We start from the raw sequence: 12,789 nt of genomic DNA on the forward strand, positions 1-12,789 counted from the left end.
AGGAATACTGGAGTGGGTTGCCGTGTCCTCCTCCAGGGGAATCTTCCCAACCCAGGTCTCCTGCATTGCAGACGGATTCTTTACCTTCTGAGCCACCAGGGAAGCCCGCATGGATAATTACATTCTGTAAGGAGGGTCATAGGCAATCTTTCCTTTACTCCCACAGGATGGCTTCCCATCCCTGTCCAACCCAACCCACCCCCCACCCCGACTCGGCCAGTTCCCTAGGCAGATCCATCCCCCTCCCAGGCCTCCTCCCTTCCCCAAGTGCAAGGATATGCACTCAATGTCCTACCATTGAGAACTGGTCTAATAGATTTTGATACACCTATGCAACACAATAAAAAATCATTAGAAAGGATGAGGTGTATCTGTATTTACTGATAATGTGGAGTTAAAAGCATGTAAATCATTCCATTCATATAAAATTATATGCGTAAGTATTTGTACAGAGCAGCATCTAGAAGGATGTTCAGCAAAATATTAATGGTAATTTCTCTGGGTAGTACTTTTTTCTTTATGCCTTTCTGTCTTGGTGAATTTTTCTATGTATTACCTTTATATCAGGAAATGCAAGGAAGCTGCTTTTTATTTAGAAAAAAATTAATTATTGGAGGACTCTTCTACTTGGTGGAAGGCAGGGGGTTAAATGCTAATGTTTTCAATTCTCTTTCCATTCTGTTTCTTAATGAATGGGAAGGTCTTATCAGTTTCTTAAAACTGATCAAGAAGATTGTCCTTATTTGAAAATTGGAAATCATCACACATTAGGCAGCATTTCTAATGACATGGAGCCCTGCCCCACTTAAAGTGACTGCTTTGACAATAGACTCTTGGTGTCTGTCAGCTAGTGTCATTGCTAGCTCAATTCTGACACTACCATTACCAGGAAGTCATAAACACATAGCAAAAAGTCAACTAAAGGATCAAAAAAACAAAAAAAATTAAGTGAACAGAAACTAACTTCAAGACTGATTCACAACATTAAGGAAAATTGTGAGGGGGCAGGTGGAGAATCTCAATAGAGAAATGGAAACTATAAAAACAAAAAAAGAACAAAATGGAAATTCTAGAACTAAAACTTACAGCAGCTTGAGGTTGACAGATTAAAGGGTGAAACCTGAAGACTAATCAAACCTTCCTTTTCTGTCATCATGACTTTTGTGCTCCTGGGAAATATTCTCACTTTTTCCATACCACATAAGGCTTAGAGAACACTCGTTTCCTGCTGCTTGCCCTGTTTTTACCCAAGAAGTGAAGCATGGGTTTCCTATGCTCTCAGATCCCTCAAATCTCTGAGAGGTACAGAGCAACCTTATCCAGGAAACCCCGTGTTAACATCTAAGCTTCCCCAGTTCTCCTAAACTTCACCTTCCCTCATTCATATCCCATGAAACTACTAGGGGAGAAGTGGTGAAACTCTGCTCTTCCTTATCTCCTCTCATCTAGGTCTTGACTTTTAAAAGTCATAAGCTAAGAATTTATGCCTGTGTTCTGCTAAGACTGTCCTTTCTCTGAGGCAGTCAGCATAGAACTCCCTGCTGCTGCTGCTGCTGCCAAGTCGCTTCAGTCGTGTCCGACTCTGTGCAACCCCATAGACGGCAGCCCACCAGGCTCCCCCGTCCCTGGGATTCTCCAGGCAAGAACACTGGAGTGGGTTGCCATTTCCTTCTCCAGTGCATGAAAGTGAAAAGTGAAAGTGAAGTCGCTCAGTCGTGTCTGACTCTTAGCGACTGCAGCCTACCAGGCTCCTCCATCCATGGGATTTTCCAGGCAAGAGTACTGGAGTGGGGTGCCATCGCCTTCTCCATAGAACTCCCTAGCTACTGCTAAAACTAGGGGATGGATGGTCTGAAGTATCAGGAAGTACTGGGCAAAAAAATCAAACAAGCATAAGTTAATATGCCAAATTAATGCCTGGCTATATTTACATTCAGTAGGCCTGTGTGTGTAACCAGGGCTTGGTGGGACTTATTACATCCTCACAGGATTGAGAAACAACTTGATAAGTCTTTGAAACCAGAGTCAATAAAAAGTGCTTTACAAATGGAGGTGAGAATACAACAGTTCTCTTGTCCTCAGACAGGAAATATGAGAAAGGGAAATCCACAACTGTTTATTAGCACAAGGGGTTAGATTAAATGAGTCACTTCAATAATGTTAGGAAGTCAAGTTACCTGTGATTCTAATTTCCTTTTTAAGATTGATAGAGGACAAAGAATCTAATATAATCATGAACATTTTCTTTTACCAGAAAGCTTTGTGTCTAAGAACAGAACCAACTATAAGGTAGAAAAGCACATATAACACAAAAGTAAGGCTATGGTTATTCAACTTGTTTATATAAGGTATCAACTCGTTATAGAAATTTTGGAAAAATAGAAGAAAAAAGTCATCCATGAGTGAATCCATCAAAAATGTCCACTCTTAACATTCTGATGTGTGTTTCTTTCAATTTTTCTGCTACGTACATCTTTTCCCCCTACTTGTGATATTATATGTAAATTTTGCTATACTTATTCTTAAAAAACTTAAAAGTATAATGATGCTGAGCATAAACCCAGAGAAAACCATAATTCAAAAAGACACAAGCACCTCAGTTTTTATTGCAGTGCTATTTACAGTAGCCAGGACATGGAAGAAACCTAAATGTTCAACAGCTGCTGCTGCTGCTGCTGCTGCTAAGTCGCTTCAGTCATGTCCGACTCTGTGCGACCCCACAGATGGCAGCCCACCAGGCTCCCCCGTCCCTGGGATTCTCCAGGCAAGAACACCAGAATGGGTTGCCATTTCCTTCTCCAATGCATGAAAGTGAAAAGTGAAAGTGAAGTCGCTCAGTCATGTCCGACTCTTCGAGACGCCATGGACTGCAGCCTTCCAGGCTCCTCCGTCCTTGGGATTTTCCAGGCAAGAGTACTGGAGTGGGGTGCCATTGCCTTCTCCAAATTTTCAACAGAGGAATGGGTAAAGAAGATGTGGTACATATGTACAATGGAATATTGAGTTCAGTTCAGTCGCTCAGTCGTGTCAGACTGTTTGTGACCCCATGAATCGCAGAACCCCAGGCCTCCCTGTCCATCACCAACTCCCGGAGTTCACTCAAACTCACGTCCCATCGAGTCAGTGATGCCATCCAGCCATCTCATCCTCTGTCGTCCCCTTCTCCTCCTGCCCCCAATCCCTGCCAGCATCAGTCTTTTCCAATGAGTCAACTCTTCGCATGAGGTGGCCAAAGTACTGGAGTTTCACCTTGAGCATCATTCCTTCCAAAGAACACCCAGGACTGATCTCCTTTAGAATGGACTGGTTGGATCTCCTTGCAGTCCAAGGGACTCTCAAGAGTCTTCTCCAACACCACAGTTCAAAAGCATCAATTCTTGGCACTCAGCTTTCTTCTCAGTCCAACTCTCACATCCATACATGACCACTGGAAACACCATAGCCTTGACTACCGACCTTTGTTGGCAAAGTAATGTCTCTGCTTTTGAATATGCTGTCTAGGTTGGTCATAACTTTCCTTCCAAGGAGTAAGCATCTTTTAATTTCATGGCTGCAATCACCATCTGCAGTGATTTTGGAGCCCCAAAAAATAAAGTCTGACACTGTTTCCACTGTTTCCCCATCTATTTGCCATGAAGTGATGGGACCAGATGCCATGATCTTAGTTTTCTGAATGTTGAGCTTTAAGCCAACTTTTTCATTCTCCTCTTTCACACTCATCAAGAGGCTTTTGAGTTCCTCTTCACTTTCTGCCATAAGGGTGGTGTCATCTGCATATCGGAGGCTATTGATATTTCTCCCGGCAATCTTGATTCCAGCTTGTGCTTCATCCAGCCCAGCGTTTCTCATGATGTACTCTGCATAGAAGTTAAATAAGCAGGGTGACAATATACAGCCTTGACGTACTCCTTTTCCTATTTGGAACCAGTCTGTTGTTCCATGTCCAGTTCTAACTGTTGCTTCCTGACCTGCATATAGATTTCTCAAGAGGCAGGTCAGGAGGTCTGGTATTCCCATCTCTTTCAGAGTTTTCCACAGTTTCTTGTGATCCACACAGTCAAGGGCTTTGGTATAGTCAATAAAGCAGAAATAGATGTTTTTCTGGAACTCTCTTGCTTTTTCCATGATCCAGCAGATGTTGGCAATTTGATCTCTGGTTCCTCTGCCTTTTCTAAAACCAGCTATATTACTCAGCCATAAAAAGGAATGAAATTGGGTCATTTGTGGAGATGTGGATGGACCTAGAGACTGTCAGACAGAGTGAAGTTTAAGTCAGAAAGAGAAAGACAAATATTGTACATAGACGCACACATGTGGAATCTGAAAAAACTGATATAGATGATCTTATTTACAAAGCAGAAATAGAGATATGGATGTAGAGAACAAATGTATGGATACCAAGGGGAAAAGGGAAGTGGGATGAATTGAGAGATAGGGGTTGACACATATACACTCTTGATACTACGTATAAAAGAGATTAGTAAAAGAACCTATTGTACAGCACAGAGAACTCTACTCAGTGCTCTGTGGTGACTTAAATGGGAAGGAAATCCAAAAAGAGGGAATATATGTATACATATAGCTGATCCAGTCTGCTGTACAGTAGAAATTAATACAATATTGTAAAGCAACTATAGTCCAATAAATTTTTTAAAGTATAATGAATACCTTATACTGAAATATGTATTCAGTTCAGTTCAGTCGCTCAATCATGTCCAACTCTTTGCAACCCCATGGACTGCAGCACTCCAGGCTTCCCTGTCTGTCACCAACTCCCAGAGCTTGCTCAAACTCATGTCCATCGAGTTGGTGATGCCATCCAACCATCTCATCCTGTTGTCCCCTTCTCCTCCTGCCTTCAATCCTTCTCAGCATCAGGGTCTTTTACAATATGTCAGTTCTTCACATCAGGTGGGCAAACTATTGGAGTTCCAGCTTCAGCATCAGTCCTTCCAATGAATATTCAGGACTGATTTCCTTTAGCATTGACTGGTTTGATCTCCTTGCTGTCCAAGGGACTCTGAAGAGTCTTCTCTAACACCACAGTTCAAAACCATCAATTCTATGGCACTTAGCCACCAGGGAGGCCCAAGGGCTTATTATATTCCCTAAACTGTTAAAGGCTTAGTACACATTACCTCATTACTTTTTCTATCAATTCTATAAGAAAGGTCAGAGATATACTCCTCTTACATATGACCAAACTGAAAGGATAAATGCTTGAAGTTCTATGTCTAAGGAAGTTCCTTTCATTATTATTTGTATGTTTTTCTTAGGAACTAGCCTAAATGTCTGGAAAAGGAAATGGCAACCTACTCCAGTGTTCTTGCCTAGAGAATCCCAGGGACGGGGGAGCCTGGTGTGCTGCTGTCTATGGGGTTGCACAGAGTCGGACACGACTGAAGTGACTTAGCAGCAGCAGCAGCAGCCTAAATGTCAAGGAAAAGAGACATATAAATATGTTAGATGTATCTGTTCAATGGAATATTTTGCAACTAAAACAAATTAAGACCTTGTAAATCCCCACCACCCCTGCCCCTGAGTTTCTACTTTTTATTCTCTCCAGTATCATATCAAATCCAAGAGAAGTAGGAGGGGGAAGAGTATTGACTTAAGAAAGACAGCAGATAAAAATGTGGTTAATTTTATCATGTGGGCATATATAGATATATCCTACAATTTGATTTGATATTATTAAATTTTTTGTTACATAGGGTGTGTTTTGTTATGATGATATCTGTGTGTCAAAGGGGAATTCCACAGGCCATGGCTGAGTTCTGTGGTTTCTCTTCTCCATAGCCCTACTGCCTTGTAACACACCATGTGATTTTGTTATTTTTTGTCATTTGCTTGTTGACTATCTCCCTCTGAAAGAATTTCAGTTCCTAGAAGGAAGGGATCTTGGTCACTTTAATTCAGTGATGTATCATCCCAGGAACTAGAACAGTGCCTGCCAGAGAGTAGTGAAAGTGAAAGTCGCTCAGTCTTGTCTGACTCTTTTCGACTCCATGTATTATACAGTCTATGGAATTCTCCAGGCCAGAATACTGGGGTGGATTGCCTTTCCTTTCTCCAGGGGGTCTTCCCAACCCAAGGATCGAACCCAGGTCTCCCACATTGCAAGTGGATTCTTTACCATCTGAGCCACCAGAGAAGCCCAATAATACTGGAGTGGGTAGCCTATCCCTTCTCTAGTGGATCTTCCCGACCCAGGAATCGAACCAGGGTCTCCTGCATTGCAGGCCGATTCTTACCAAGCGCTTGATAAATATGTGTTGAATGAACAGAGTGGAGCAATGGGCTGAGCCGGTGCTGCTGAGGGTTTAACCTGATGGATGCAGAGAAGTGGTCACTGACTTTTGCAGAAGGTACTCCATTGGTGACCCTGCTAAGAGCTCTTTTGGCAGAATTGATGGAGAGGAGAAGGAGGTTGTCCAAGAGAAAAGGAAGAAGGGATGTGGGCAATTTCAAATAGAAACAGTGCATAATTACTTCCAGGAGTTGGAAAGTACGTTAACTGGGAAATTGTGGCCTTTTAGATCCAAATTAAGACAATCTGCCATGGAGCTTGGCATTTATAAAGGCAGGCATGTTTCAGTAAAAACTACATTTTATTGTGATTCACATATACTGTGGTTTTTGTTTTTTGGGGTTTTTTGTTTGTTTTTTTAACAAATCAAAGTTTTATGGCAACCCTGAATCAAGCAAGTCTACTGGCACTGTTTTCCCCACGGCATTTGATCTGTACCACATTTTGGTGATGCTCATAGTATTTCAAGCTTTTTTGTTGTTATTTTATTTGTTATGGTGATCTGTGATCACTGATCTTTGCTGTTACTATTGTCATTGTTTGGGGTTGGTCCGAACTGCTCCCATATAAGACAGTGAACTAAGTGGATCAAATGTATATGTTTGGACTGCTCTACTGACAGGCTGATACCTTATCTCTCTCCTTCTCCTCGGGCCTCCCATTCTGAGACACAGCATTATTGATGTTAGGCCAGTTAATAGCAATGGCCTGTCATGGCCTGTAAGTGTTCAAGTGAAAGGAAGAGCTGCAATTCTCTCAGTTTAAACAAAGCTTAGTGAGGAAGACATGTCAAAAGCTGAGATAGGCTAAAGCTAGGTCTCTTGAGCCAAACAGCCAAGTTGTGAAGGAAAAGGAAAACTTCTTAAGGAAGTTAAAAGTGCTACTTCAGTAAACACATGAACAATAAAAAGCCAAACAGCATTATTTGCTGATATGGAGACATTTTACTGCCTAAAATAGAAAATCAAAGCAGCCACAACATTCTCTTAAGCCAAAGCCTAGTCCAGAAAAAGGCCCTAATTCTCTTCCATTCTGTGAAGGTTGAGAGAGGTGAGGAAACTGCAGAAGAAAAGTCTGAAGCTAACAGGGGTTGATTCAGGAGATTTAAGGAAAGAAGCATCTCTATAACATAAAAGTACAAAATAAAGCAGATCTAGCTAAGGTCTCGGAGAAAGCAATGGCACCCCACTCCAGTACTCTTGCCTGGGAAATCCCATGGACGCAGGAGCCTAGTGGGCTGCTGTCTATGGGGTTGCACAGAGTCGGACACGACTGAAGCGACTTAGCAGCAGCAGCAGCTAAGATCTGATAGAAGATCTAGCTAAGATCATTAATGAAGGTGGCTACACTAAACAGTGATTTTCAGTGTAGACAAAATAGCCTTCTATTGAAGGAAGATGCCATCCAGGACATTCACAGATGGAGAGAAGTCAATGCCTGGTTTCAAAGCTTCAAAGGACAGGCTGTATTTTTAGGAATTCATGCCTGAATTCATGCCACTGGTGACTTTTGGTTGAAGTTAGTGCTCATTTATCAGTCCAGAAATACTAGGGATTTTTCTTAAGAATTTCCATAAGAATTCTTAAGAATCCATAATAATTGTGTACTATGCCTGTGCTCTATAAATGGAACAATAAATCATCAAAGCAGCACATCTGTTTGCAACATGGTTTATTTTAAGAACATTCATGATTCATGGGAAGAGGTCAAATTATCAACCTTAATAGAAGTTTGGAAGAAATTGATTCCAACCCTCATGGATGATTTTGAGGAAAGCTTCAGTGGAGGAAGTGACTACAGATGTGGAGAAATAGCAAAAGAACTAGAATTGGAAGTGGAGCCTGAAGATGTGACTGAACTGCTGCAATCTCATGATAATAACCAACAAGGACCTAGTGTATAGCACGGGGAACACTGCTCAATACTTTGTAACAGACTAAATGGGAAAAGAATTTGAAAAAGAATAGATGCATGTATATGTATAGCTGAATCACTTTGCTATACACCTGAAACTAACACAATATTGTTAATCAACTATGTGCTGCTGTGCTTAAGCGGTCAGTCATGTCCAACTCTTTGTGACCCCATGGACTGCAGCCCCCCAGGCTCCTCTGTCCATGGGATTCTCCAGGCAAGAATACTGGAGTGGGTTGCCATTCCCTTCTCTAGGGAATCTTCCCAATCCAGGGATCAAACCCAGGTCTCCCGCATTTCAGGTGGATTTTTACTCTCTGAGCTACCACTATTCCCAATATAAAATAAAAAGGTAAAAAAAAAAAAAAAAAAACACCTGAATGGATAAGGAGTTGCTTCTTATGAATGAACAAAGAAAATGGTTTCTTGAGATGTAATCTGCTCTTGGTAAAGATGGTGTGAAGATAGTTGAAATGATAACAAAGGATGTAGAATATTGCCTAACTTTAGTTAATAAAGTTGCAGCAGAGTCTGAGAGAATTGATTCCAGTTTCGAAAGAAATTCTACGGTGAATAAAATGCTATCAGCCCTGCATACTACAGAGAAGTCATTTGTGAAAAGAAGAGTCCATCAGTATGGCAAACTTCACTGTTGTCTTATTTTAAAAAATGCCACAGCCAACCCAACCTCAGCAACCACTGCCATGATCAGTCATGAGCCATCAACATCAGGTAGAGATCCTCTAACAGCAAAACAGTATGACTTGCTGAAGGCTCAGGTGATGGCTAGCACTTTTTTTTTTTTTAGCAGTAATGTAGTTTTAAATAAAGGTATGTACACTTTTTTAGACATAATACTATTTCACATTTAATAGAGTATAAAATAGTATAGACATAACTTTTATCTGCACTGGGAAATAAAAAAAACTATGTAACTAGCTTGAATGACTGTAGGTTAGGAGTCTTCTCACAGGTTTTCCAGCCTCTAGCTCTGTTCACCTCTGTTCAGTTATTTATATTATGGCCTGAGTGATCCTTGCAAAAAGGAGACGTGATCATGATGCTCCCCTGTTTATAACTAGTCACTGTTTCCCCACTGCCTTCAGATTAAAGTCTAAATTCTTCCACTTTGCATAGAAGACCTATCATTCCCTGGCTCCTGACTACCCTCTGTGAAGACAATGACAGTGGGAGGGATAAAAACAATAAAAGTTTAAAAACTGGAAAAAAAAAAAAAAGCGAACAACAAACTACTTATTTGGTAGGCCAGGGATAAATACTTTTTATGGTCATGAATTAAGTTGAAAATTAAAAGGCAAGAAGTTGTTTATATTAGACAAAAACACATGGAAATATGTATAATAAAGATTTCACCTAAATTGATGATAGAAAAGAACATTAGCAAAAAATTATTAAGCATAAATTAAGGCATGGGATGGTGTCCAGAGGCGGGAACATTATCTGTAAATCTAAGTTCAAAAAATAGGGAATCCAGCCACTGCCCAAAGTTGAAACAATTTGAACAAAAAAAAAAAAAAAAAAAGGAAAATATTTAGTAGATTTGAATCAAACTGAATTATAAAAATTCATGTGTCTATATAAAGATCAAGATAGAAAGAACTCATAAGTCACCATTGAGATGGCTTGTAAATTGACTTTTTACTTTGACAATTGGTAGCTAAAGAGAAACAGCAAGCATTTATACACTCTTCCTATAAGCAATAGATCAACTGGGGCTATTTGGCTATGTAGTCAATAAGGGAAAGTGCTTGAGCTTCCCTGATGGCTTAGACTGTAAAGAATCCGCCTGCAATGCGGGAGACCTGGGTTCGATACCTGGGTTGGGAAGATCCCCTGGAGGAGAGCATGGCAACCCACTCCAGTATTCTTGCCTGGAGAATCCCATGGACAGTGAAGACTGGCGGGCTATGGTCCGTGGGGTCGCAAAGAGTTGGACATGACTGGGCGACTAAGTTGCTTGCAATTCCAAGACCCTTGACTACAGCAAGCTAGATGGGTTTGGAGAGAATGTATTTCAAGTACTTCTGCTCCCTCTAGAGGAGAAATGTAAATAAATCAGGTCTGTCAGATTTTGTTAAGAGTTTTGAAGTTAAATTTTTGTGTCATTTAAAAGAACTCATTTGGAAGTAGTGAGGAAAATCTAGCTTTAATTAATTATAATTTTTTAATTTAAAAGTAATAATTTTCCATAATCATATCACTTTAATATGACTCCTGTTTCTAATCTGAAATATGTCCTTCCAGTTTAGTCTGCTGTGCAGTATTACACGGGGCTTCCCAGGTGGCGCTAGTGGTAAAGAACCTACCTGCCAATACAGGAGACATAAGACACAGGATCGACCCTGGGTTGGGAAGATCCCTTGGAGGAGGGCATGGCAACACACTCCAGTATTCTTGTCTGGAGAATTCCACGGACAGAGGATCCTGGGGAGCTACAGTCCATGGGTCACAAAGAGTCAGACACGAATAATAGAGATTATTAACCCTTGGAGATTTTTTCCCCAGGACTGTCTACTCTCTTATTTTAACTTTTTTTTTTTTTTTTTACATAGAGAGCTGCATATAAACTGTAACTGTAAATACTTTACAAAGCCAAACACATACCTTGGGTTTTAATTTGGTCATATGATGGCCATTGGAGATAATAAAAAGATAAGACATGCTTGGTTTTCTCTAAAGACTAATTAGGGCTTAGATTAGTGTGTTCCAAATTGTTAAACAGTTATCCTACATTCTATTTTGATTAATCTTTCTCTTCCTCATTGATTTGAGATGCATTCTTTGTCATGTATATAGTAAGATCTATTTTTGGGGTTTTCATTAATTGAGGGTTTTCTTTGTCATACATCACATTGTTTTAATTACCATATCTTTATATGATTAAAATAGAATAGAATTGATCCTCTCACAACTAATTTTTGTTCAGTACTTTCTTCCTTTTTTATTCTCCAAGTGAACTTTACGATCATTTTGTCAATGTGGGCAAAAATTACTGTTCTTTTAAAGAAGTAATTCAGAGCAGTAGACATTTTGATTAAACCTATAAATTAGTTCTTTTCATATTCAGTCTTTCTAACTAGGAATATAACTAGGAAAATTAACTGGTCACTTTTCCAAGTCTTACTTTATATTTTTAATATAATATGCATTTTTTTCTTCATAACATCACTATGTACCTTGTTAAGACTATTCCCAGGCTGTATGCATGTTATTGCAAACAGGACCTTTATTTGGCTTGTTTTTGTAGAGCTTCTGGTACATAAAAATGTTGTTGACTTATATTGCTTTTATTTTAAGCCATACTTGTAAACTTTTATTCATTTTAATAGTTTATCGGATTATTCTTTTATATTTTATGTATATACAATATCAGTTTAGAATGATGCTTCTCTTTCATCTTAGAAAAGTTGTGTGTAGAAAAGAGCTAACAAAACAGGCCTGAGCCTGCTATTATTACACAGACCTGCTTGCATAGCTGGCCCTTGGCTGGTTTCTGGAAACTTGGACTTTGGGAGGGTTTCCATCATTCTCTAAGTGATAAGGGTGGTATAATATTTTTAGACTGTGCAAAAATATGGCTTCCTGAGGAGACCAGGAAAGCCGTTTTGCACCCGGCAGAATCGAAGTATAGATTATTTTACTTCAGAGTTCCTTCAGTATATTTTGGGAAATTGTGGATCATCATGTTCCCATGCATGCATTACCTGAAGAGATCCAAAAGATCTTGTCTTTAAGATATCTAGGCTCGATGTTTTAAAGCAGAGACATGGGAGAGAACAAGATGGCAAAGGAGTAGGTGGATGTGGAGTACATCTTTCTCCATGGATACATCAGGAATACACTTTCAGACACAGAAGTGCATGCAGAACACCAGCTGAGAGCAGACAGGAGAACCTGACCCATGGAAAAGAATATATAGAACCACGCAAAACTCGGTAGAAAAAAGCAACTAGGGGGAAAAACAGGAGTGTTAGTAGGACCGGACCTGCCCTGGGCGGGTGGGGAACTGAAGCAGGGGTCCAATCCCCACATGGGGCAATTGTCTGAGTCAAAGGAGAAACATTTAAGGCTGAGAGTGAAACAGCTCATCTGTGGCAGCCTAAATGGAATGAGAATCAGACAGTCCTTGCAGCAGCCATACATTCACCGGGGTGAGGTGGGGCAGGGGGATGTGGGTCTCCTGGAAGGGGCAGTGGCTGGGAGTTGGAGTTTAGGAATTGTGGAGCAATTCCTGGGTGAGGGCTGCTGTTGAACGCAGCGGGACAGATCAAGGGGATGTGAGGGAGGAAATCGTCTTGGGAAATGGCAGTGGAGGAAAACCAGGCAGCCATGGAAGCAAGGAGATACTGCTGAGTCACACGTAAGGGGTGGAGCCAACACCATAGCCTCTCTCTCGCCACATGCCAGCATCAACAATAGAGAGGCTGGCCCATCAAACACCTGACCACTGAACTACAGACTAGGACTCCACCTAAGGTGCCCCTTTCAGTGCCTGACACGCCGATCTACAGAGTAGGACCCCAGTCAGGGGGGTCCCTCCACGT

At 40.7% G+C, this 12,789-nt stretch overlaps 1 protein-coding gene across 1 annotated transcript in view; it reads left to right on the top strand.

Moving 5' to 3' along the window:
* ANKDD1A (ankyrin repeat and death domain containing 1A) overlaps positions 1-12,789 on the top strand; it is a 55,452-nt gene that overhangs the window by 1,301 nt on the left and 41,362 nt on the right.

The sequence above is a fragment of the Bos mutus genome, chromosome 10, assembly GCF_027580195.1.
Source record: "Bos mutus isolate GX-2022 chromosome 10, NWIPB_WYAK_1.1, whole genome shotgun sequence".
NCBI lineage: Eukaryota > Metazoa > Chordata > Mammalia > Artiodactyla > Bovidae > Bos > Bos mutus.